The sequence below is a fragment of the Leptopilina heterotoma genome, unplaced genomic scaffold, assembly GCF_015476425.1.
Source record: "Leptopilina heterotoma isolate Lh14 unplaced genomic scaffold, ASM1547642v1 Lhet_142, whole genome shotgun sequence".
NCBI classification, from domain to species: Eukaryota; Metazoa; Arthropoda; class Insecta; order Hymenoptera; family Figitidae; genus Leptopilina; species Leptopilina heterotoma.
In genome coordinates, this window is record NW_025110861.1 from 87,062 (window position 1) to 97,382 (window position 10,321).

The following is a 10,321-nucleotide window of genomic DNA, read 5'->3' on the forward strand; positions in this document are numbered from 1 at the left end:
AATTTTTATTTTTTGCAAGAATTCAATTATTCTTATAAATAATAAAATTCTTCTCAGGAAATAAATTATTTTTGAAAATTTTAATAAAATTCTTAGCGACTGTTCAATTATTTTCAAAAAAGAATAAAATACATCGTAATAGGATTTCAATTATTTTTAATACAATTTTACAGGAATTCCTCGAAACATAATAATTTTTCGAAAGAATTCAATTATGTCGATAACTAACAAAATTATTCCCGAAAATTCAATTAATTCATCACAAGAATTCAATTATTTTCAAATTATTTTTAAAAATTCTAATAAAATCGCTCGCAAGAATTCAATTATTTTCAGAAATATAATAAAATGCTTTTTAGGAATTCAATTATTTTAAAAAAAAATTTAATAAAATGCCACAAACGAGGCCACAAAGACATTCAAATATATTGTCAAAAATTTTAATAGAATTCTTTGTAAAATATAATTGTTTTTAAAAACTTTTCGCAATTCAATGATTTTCAATATCTGCTATTTTCATAAAATTTCCAAACAGAATTCAATTATTTAAAAAAATTTTGTAAAAATCTTCGTAAGAATTCAATTCTTTTCATGAATATATAATAAACATTTCTCGCAGGAATTCAATTATTTAAATTATAATTTGCATAAAATTAGTCGAAAGAAAGAAATTCTTTAAAAATTTTAATAAAATTCTTGGGAAGAATTAAATTCAAAATGGCGGATCCAATATGGCGGACGAGAAAATTACAAATCCAACGGATTTTTTTGACATTTCGTACAGAAACAGAAAGTGTTAGTTAATAATTGAAATGCTCCGAAATTGAAAGGGATTGAATTATTAAGGAATAAATTATCTAATAAAGTAAAATAGTGCTTTAGAATATTATTTGCAGTAAACAAGTTAAGTATATAGGAATGATTAAAAATATTGTAGAGCACAGAACAGTTATTTCTGAAACGGTCGAGTTTTATCAAGTTTTCTGAATTGATAAGAGGTTTGCGATAAATAGTTGATAGGAGCGTGTATACCTGGAGCAGTGTAGAACCCCAGTGACTGTTTTGTATAATTATTGCAATATTGGAACGAATGTAGACGGGACATTATGTAATGTGCTTCTCAAAGCAGCTGGAGTCGTTGACCGGCTTTCATAATATTGTTGCCTTGTGTACCTTATTATTGTCAAGTTGATATAACTGTCATACCCGTCTCTCATGCAAATCGAACAAAATAATTTCCCAAGCAATAAGTTGAAAACTGTACTAAAATCTATTTAATATGGAAAGGAATTATTAAAAATGCATTTTCACACCGTGTATATGCTATCTACTTTTTTGAAAATGCGTGCGCAATACAAGGAAATAGAGGATCCGGTCAGGGAAAGTAGAATTTGTCAAGGAAATCAGGGAAAAGTTGGAGATTTTTATTTAAAGTACTGGAAAAAATTTAATTTTTAGAATTCATAAGAAAATTCTGAATTTTAGTATCTTTTTTGTTTGCCTCATAAATTATGAAATAACCACGAATTCTATTACAAAAATATCCAATTTTTTTCTATTTCTAACAATAATTTCTTCTTAAATAACTTAATTCTTGAAGAACTTGACTTTTTAAAAAATTTTAATATTCTTCTGAAATTAGTTAAATTTTTTAATGTATATTTAATTAATTACTAAAAATTATGAATTTATTGAAGAATTTTAGATAAAAACACTAAAAAAAATAAAATTTTTAAAAATTTAAAAAAAAAAATTAAATTAAATAAAAAAATAAAATTAAAATAAAATAAATAATTATAATAAATAATAAAATAATAATAATTTATTATAATAATAATTATAATAAATAATTTTTTTAATTAAATTAAATTTTTTTTTAAATTTTTTTTTTTTTTTTTTTTTAAATTAAATTTTGGAAAAGTTACAAATGATTGCAGAAATTCAATTATTTTCAAAAGTAATAAAATTCTTCACAGAAATTCAATTATAGGTATGTTAAAATTTTTCAAAAATTCTCGTCAAAATTTCAATTATCTTTATAAATAATAAAATTCATTTCCAAAAATTCAATTATTTTCAAAAATTGTAATAAAATTCTCGTCGAAATTTCAATTATCTTTATAAATAAAATTGGATTCGTCTCCAAAATTCAATTATTTTCAAAAATATGTTAATAAAATTCTTGGCAAAATTTAAATTATTTTCAAAAATTTTCCTCAATTCAATGATTTTTAATATGTATTATTATAATAAAATTTTTGCAAAAGAATCAATTATTTAAAAAAAGTTTTAATAATATTCTAGGCAAACATTGAATTATGTTTATAAATAATAAAAGTTTAACAGGATTTCAATATTTATAAATTTTTTTTTTTTTATAAATTTCTTCGCAATAATTCAATTATATTCATGAATAATAAATTTTTTTAGAGGGATTCAATTATTTTCAGAAGTAAAAAATTCTTTTCAAGAATTCAATTATTCTCAAAATAACAAAATTCGGCTCAGAAATTCAATTATGTTCAAAAATTTTAAAAAATTCTTGTCAAAATGTCAATTATCTTTATAAATATAATTAAATTCTTCTTCAAAATTCAATTATTTTCAAAAATTTCTCTCGATTCAATGATTTTCAATATCTACTATTTTAATAACATTTTTTAAAAGAATTCAATTATTTAAAAAATTTTTAATAAAATTCTACGCAAACATTTAAATATTTTCATATTAAATAATAAAAATTTCACAGGAATTCAATTATTTACAAATTTTTTATGAATTATTTCATTGCAATAATTCTATTATTTTCATAAATAATAAAAATTTTAACAGGGGTTTCATTGATTACATAAATAATAAAACTCATCGCTGAATTTTATTTATTTTTAGTACAATTTTCATCAAATTCCTCAAAAAATGTTAAATTTTTAAAGTTAAATTCTTAAAAATTTTATTAAAATTCGTCAAAAGAATCCAATTATTTAAAAATTTGTTGATAAATTTCTTTATTAGAATTCAATTATAAGAAATATTCAATTATTCAATGAATTATTTATTATTTAAATAATTGAATTCTCGTATAATTTTCTAATAGAAATTTTGATTTAAAAATGAATTTTAATTAAAATTTTAGATTATAATTGAATATTAATTAAGCATTATAGCATGAATTTGTAGAAATAATTGAATTTTCGTAAAATTGAATTGTAAACAAATGGATAATTGAAAATTCTGGAAGAATTGTTTCAAAAGTTATTAAAAATAGTTGATTTAAAAAAGAATTTTAGTTAAAAATTCTAGAAAAAAATAACTGAATAATTGAAATAATTAAAATAATTTTAAAGTAGTTACAGTAACAATATTCTTATAATATAAAATAATTATTTTATCACTTGGATATTTTGAATTATTATAAAACATGAAGACATCGATTGCTCCGAGTCGAAGACTCGGAGTGATCGATTTTTTCATGTTTTATAACAATTTTTTTATTAAATTGTTTAATTTCAAAAAAGGTTTAAATTTGAAATTTTTGAAAATCTAAATTCCTATGGAAAAATAATACTAATTAAATATTTATTTAAAAATAGAAGTTGTTGGTGTTTTCGAATAATTTTACAATTAAAGTAATATGTAAATAAATGTAAGAGAATATTTTTTTTGAATCTTATTATTTTTAGAGTGAATCAAAATATTTATTTTTAGTCTCAGGGAAAAAGTAAAAATTGTTTCTGGAAATCAGGGAAAATTCAAGGAAAAACGAAATTAAATTTTTGTAGCAATAACCCAGTTATTAACTGTTTCGTATAACAAAATAAATAAAATTAGAAATTTTTATTCCTTATTTGAGTAATTTTGAATTAATTCTTTGACTTAAAACTAACTCTAAGTCTCTAATAAAGCAAATTTGTTAAGACAAAATTTTTGAATGTGCCATTAGAAGCTTATAAAGTAGATATGACCGGTTTTCCAAAAAAGTTGATCTTTCTTCATTTCATCGGGATTTTGTTAAAAAAAAAATAAATAAATGTCAAAATTTCTTCACTCTAAATAATTTTTAATGGAAGATAATAAGCACAAAAAGGAAAAAGTCAGTAATTCGAATGTTAAATATCGGTAATATGTATAAATGAAACTATGTTACTTACGAAGCAATTCTATTTAAAATTCTTCAAAACAATGATGTAAATAAGAAAAGAGAAATACAAGTCGCTTATCTATTATATACACATATATAGAAGGAATGATATTGTGATGTAACACACATCTAATAGATTTAATCGTTTTCTCAAACTGTATGGAATGAATAATAGAAAATGTGTGAGTCCTTTTAAAGAGCATTAGAGTTGCAGACAGATAATTAGCTCCTTAACAGTGTTTGAGAAAGTCATTTAGAATCGTATTAAATAAGATTCAAATTATTTCCACAGGATGTTAAATACCAATTAAATTTATCGAATGAAACAGTAATTATATACAGATTTAAAATCTACTTCGAGTAATGTGTGTGTAATTATACTTTTACTCAAAAGAAAATGAAATTTTAGAGACTTGTAGATTTCATTTCATTTCCTTATATATACACATACTTTGAATCGTTTTATAATTTTTTAAAAGTTGTTATTTTTATTCTCATTTTAATGTACTTTGATTAAACACTTGAGGCATTACAAACATTTTGTATTTGTTGCTTTATTAATATGTGAAAAATTGAGTTTCAAAGAAAATACGAATTTTAATTTAGGAATTTTTCAATAGGCAAAATACAGTGGAATAATACTATAGTTTATAAGTTTTTAATTCAGTTGTTGGACTAGATTTCATTAATAATTACAAAAAAATTTTTGAGGGATAAAATGGTGGTTTAATCTCTCCACTTGAGAACGCCAAGGTCACCACTAGATGTCAGCGAAAATTCCAAGAAAAAACTCAAGTGCCATCTAGCGGTGACCTTGACGTTCGCAAGTGGAGAGGTATCATCTCCATATTTACTTTCCTTTTCCACATTTTTATCGTCTCCAATTTTTTTACAGTCTGAGAATTAATTTCTCCACTAAATAAATTGATATTTAAAATTTTGGTTTGAGAAATAGTACAATTATTGGCTTTTTTTTAACGAAATAAGATGTGACTTTTTATTGCATATTGTAAAAGAAAAGTGCAAAAAATTGAAAACTCAGAATTTAGGTAATTAAACCCATTATTTAAAGTTAACTAAGTATGTTTTAACTATTTTATTTTTTATACTTTATTATTATATTATTTTATTATTATTTTTATATTTTATTTTTTTTAACTATTTTAATTTGTAAATAAGTTCATCGTTTTTGTACATTGTTGACATACTTTTGTGTCAAATAGAGTAAAAATAGAATAATAGACAATAAGTATAAATGGTAAGTTTACAAGAGGTTCAAAATAACCTCAAAATAGTAACTTTCATTAATATTTAATATTTACATGTTTTCCAAGTTGAATTTCAAACCTTTTCTTTTCAAATAACTAAAAAAGATTATTATTTTGTGAAAATATCGATTCCTAACCTAAAAATAATCTATCTAAAGCATCTAAAGTTATTTCCATAAATGTATGTCAATTGTCAAAGTTATTAAAAAGTATTTCAATGATAAACTTTGAATATAATAATAAAGATTTTTAAAAAAAAGTTTTTAATATTATAGTATTTATTTCCAGGTGGTTCGAAATGCTTTTTAATTAATTAATTGAAAATCAATTCTTTTTAAATAAATCTCCATTTCAATAGAAAATCAGTGTTTCAATTTTAAATTTATTGAATAATTTCTACAGAAGGAATTATTTTTAAAGCTTTCTTTTTTATTGGACTCTATAGATTATCTACAGAAAACATTTCATATAATATATTAAAACAAACGAAAGAGATTGGGTTATTTATAATAAATAAACGTAAACGCTTTCGCCAAATTGACGTCAATTTGATAAAAATCAAAATTTCTCAATTCAATAATAAAATGAATTGAAAATTGGATAAATTAATAATAAACATTCTAATATTCGTTAGAACAAATAATTTTTGCTTAAAATCAAAAATTAATTTAAAATTGAAAACATTGTCAAAATTAAAATTTTTTTTTATAAATTCATTAAATTTTATTTTTTATATAAAAAGTATAATGACTTTATAACTATTATTCACTTTGCAGGTCATGGTTTTAAAGAATTTCATAAAACTTTTAAAATTAAAAAAATTAAAAAAAAAAAAAAAAAAAATTTAAGTTTTTTGAAGAATTTTAATTGCAAATTCTAAAAATAATTGAATTCTCAAAAGTTTTAATTATGAAAAATCTTCAAATGAAAATTTGAAAATTATCAACTTATTCAAAATTATATCTTCAAAAATGTGACGTCAATTTGACATCAAATAATGTTTTCATGAAAAATCTTCAAATAAAAATTTAAATATGATAAACTTATTGAAAATTATCTTCAGAAATGTGACGTCAATTTGATATCAAATGATAAGCCTTTGGACAAATTATTTAAATAAAAAACTAAATTTTTTATATTAAATTCAAACTGTTTTAACTCCTGATTTTTAAAAAGTTATTAAGGTATATAATATAATATTTTCAAAAAATTTTATTAAAAAAATAAAAAAATTCTTAAAATTATTCTTTTAAAAATATTTTTAAATAATTTTTGAAAGATATTTAATATAGTTTTTCAATTACATACAATTAAAAAATTTCCAAACAATTAAAATTTGGTACACTAAAAAGAAAATTTATTTGATTCAAATAACCGATTAATTGACTCTATTATCAATTAAATATTTTCTTGAATCAAATAATATTTATTGGAGTCAATTAAAATATTTGAACCAATAATTTCAGTATTTGAAGCAAATATGAATTAAACCATTTAATTGACTCCAATAAATATTATTTGATTCAATTAAATATATTTAATTGATAATAGTCAATTAATCGGTTATTTGAATTAAATACAATTTTTTTCAGTCTAAAATCTTTTTAAAATGATTGAATTTTTGAAAAATATAAAAAATAAGCAATTTTTGGAAGAATTTTAATTAAAAATTTTTAACATGATTTGTTTTCTCCAAAATGTGAAAAATGATTCTAAAAAATTTTAATGTTGTTATTTGAATTTTCGGAAATATTCATTGAAAATAATTGAATATTTTAAAAAATTAGAATGAATTCAATTATTTTCAAACTTTGCAAATAAAATTCTTCAAAATTTGATTTTCAAAAATTGGAATAAAATATTTGAAAAATATAAATTATTTTGAATTAAATTTTACTAAATTTCAATTATATTCAAAATCTTTTTAATTATATTTTTAAAATTTTGTTAATTGTAAAAGATTATTCAAAAATATAATTTTTTTTTTTTGAAAATAAGTCGAAAAAAGAAATTATTTGCTTTTATTAAATAATATATTTGCATTGAATAATGCAATATTTGAATTAAATAGTTTAGTTTAGTTGTATGAAAGTTGAGTGAAATAAATAAATAAATTCTTTCAAATAACTCATTATTTGTATTAAATAAATTTATTTATTAAAGTCAATTAATATTATTTAATTGACCCAATTAAGATTCATTTGATTTAAATAAATGTGATTCAAATAATTCAAGTTATTTGAATCAAATAATTTTTTTTCAGTGTAGAAAAAAAAGTGTTTTTGTGAGTTTTATTATCCAGGTAGACGGTAAATAATAGATTTTAGTTTTAAAAATAATAGTAAAACGGAATGTTACACTATTACATAATAATTAGGTAGAAAATGAATGAATGAATGGTGAATGCAGCTTTTGTCGGTGCATCTGGCGTTTGTTGTGGAGTAAAAGTTTCTAGTAACTGAGGTCAAGCTTTTGTTGACCAGAATGGATTAGCGACCACTCGAAAGAAATGTTGGACTCCTGGAGGACAGGTCTCTAAATAGGCTATTTGTGAGCCAACTGGAGGGCAGGTACAATGGTTTACGGTTTACGGTACCAACTACCGTTAAAGGGAACCCCCTGTTTAGGCTCGTCTCCGATTAGATTACAATCTTTTTGGATTAACTCATAACTGTACTTCTCCATTTTTCTCATTTTAACTTACAAATGTCAATTATTGCTTCATATCATATTATCAGTTACTTTCGGTATTTGGAAATTTTATTTTCTAATTATGAATTTACGATTCGTCATCATCAGGTTTGCAATTTAATGATCGAAATACGATGTATTTCGTGACTTATTATTAAAAAAAAGCAGCGTCTATTCTAAAAAAAATTATTTGATTCAATTAATTCAAGTTATATTTGAAAAAAATATTTTTTTTTATTGAAATAATTTTTACTTTGACCTAATAAATATTTATTTCCTTCATATATATAACTGGAATTATTTGAATGACAATTATTTGAATCAAATGAATCTTAATAGGGTCAATTAAAAAACTATAATTGAATCTAATAAATGAATTTATTTAACACAAATAATAAATTATTTAAAACAATTAATTTATTTCACTCAATTAATTGGATATTTGTTAAAAATAAAAATTATTTGACACAATATTGCAGAAATTCAATTATTTTCAAAAGTAATAAAATTCTTCCAAGAAATTCAATTATGTTAAAAAATTTTAAATAATTCTCGTCACAATTTTAATTATTTTCAAAATTTTCCCTCAATTCAATTAATTTCATGATTCATAAATTTTTTTACAAGGATTAAAATAATTTTCAAAAATAATAAAATTCTTTTCAAGAATTCAATTATTTTCAAAAGTAACGAAATTCTTCGTAAAAATTCAATTATGTTACAAAATTTTTAAAAATTTTCGTCAAAATTTCAATTATCTCTAAAAATAATTAAATTTTTCTTCAAAATTCAATTATTCTCAAAAACGTTAATTAAATTCTCGTCAAAATTTCAATTATCTTTATAAATAATTAAATTCTTCTTCAAAATTAAATTTTCTAGAATTCAATTATTTAACAAAAATAAAAAAATTCTACTCAATAATATTTAAAATTTTTCATAAATAATAAAAAATTCACAAGAATACAATTATTTATAATTTTTTTTTTATAAATTTCTTCGCAATAATTCAATTAATTTCATGAATAATACAATTTTTTACAGGCATTCAATTATTTTTAAAAATAATAAAATTCTTTTCAGGAATTGCAAATATTTTCAAATGTAATAAAATTCTCGTCAAAATTTCAATTATCTTTATAAATAATTAAATTCGTCTCCAAAATTCAATTTCAAAAATGTTAATAAAATTCTTGGCAAAATTTCAATTCAAACTATCTTCATAAATTTTCCTCAATTCAATGATTTTCAATGTCTACTACTTTAATAAAATTTTCTGATAAAATTCAATTATTTAAAAAAATTGTAATTACATTCTACGGAAACATTTAATTATTTTCATAAATATTAAAAATTTCATAGGTATTGAATTATTTGCAAATTTTTTAGAAATTTCTTCGCAGTAATTCAATTATTTTCATAAACAATAAAATTTTTTACAGGGATTCAATTATTTTTGAAGATAATAAAATTCTTCATAGGAATTCAATTATTTTCGAAAATAATAAAATTCGTTTTAGGAATCTCATTATTTTCATAAATAATAAAACTAATCGCAGAATTTCAATTCATTTTTTAATCAATTTTTATTGAATTCAATTATTTACAAAAGTAACAAAACTCTTCGCAGAATTTCAATTATATTAAAAAAAAAATTTAAATTACTTCTGAATATCAATTATTTTTATAAATAATAAAATTCTTCTACAAAATTCAATTATTTTCAAAAATTTGAATAAAATTCTTGGGAAAATTTTAATTATTTTTAAAAAATTTCCTCAATACAATGATTTTCAACATCTATTTTAATAAAATTTTCCAAAAGAATTCAATTTTAATTTTGGAGAAGTTACAAATGATTGCGGAAATTCAATTATTTTATAAAGAATTTTAAATTCTCGTCAAAATTTCAATTATCTTTAAAATTTATAAATATTTATTCGCAATAATTGAATTATATTCATGAATAATAATAATATTTTTTACAAAGATTCAATGATTTTTAAAAATAATAAAATTCTTCTCAGGAATTCAATTATTTTCAAAAGTAACAAAATTCCTCGCAAAAATTCAATTATATGTTCAAAATGTTTTTAAAATTCTCATCAAAATTTCAATTATCTATTTAAATAATTAAATTTTTTTTTCAAAATTTCAATTATTTTCAAAATTTTTCGAAAAATTTACTTACTTATAAATCACATATAAATTTTTTCTCAATAAT

The 10,321-nt window shown here is 19.9% G+C and overlaps 1 protein-coding gene across 3 annotated transcripts in view; it reads left to right on the forward strand.

Annotated features, from left to right (window-relative positions):
• Positions 1 to 10,321, forward strand: part of LOC122498180 (titin homolog) — a 150,806-nt gene that overhangs the window by 71,061 nt on the left and 69,424 nt on the right. The gene's annotated exons all lie outside the window — the stretch shown is intronic.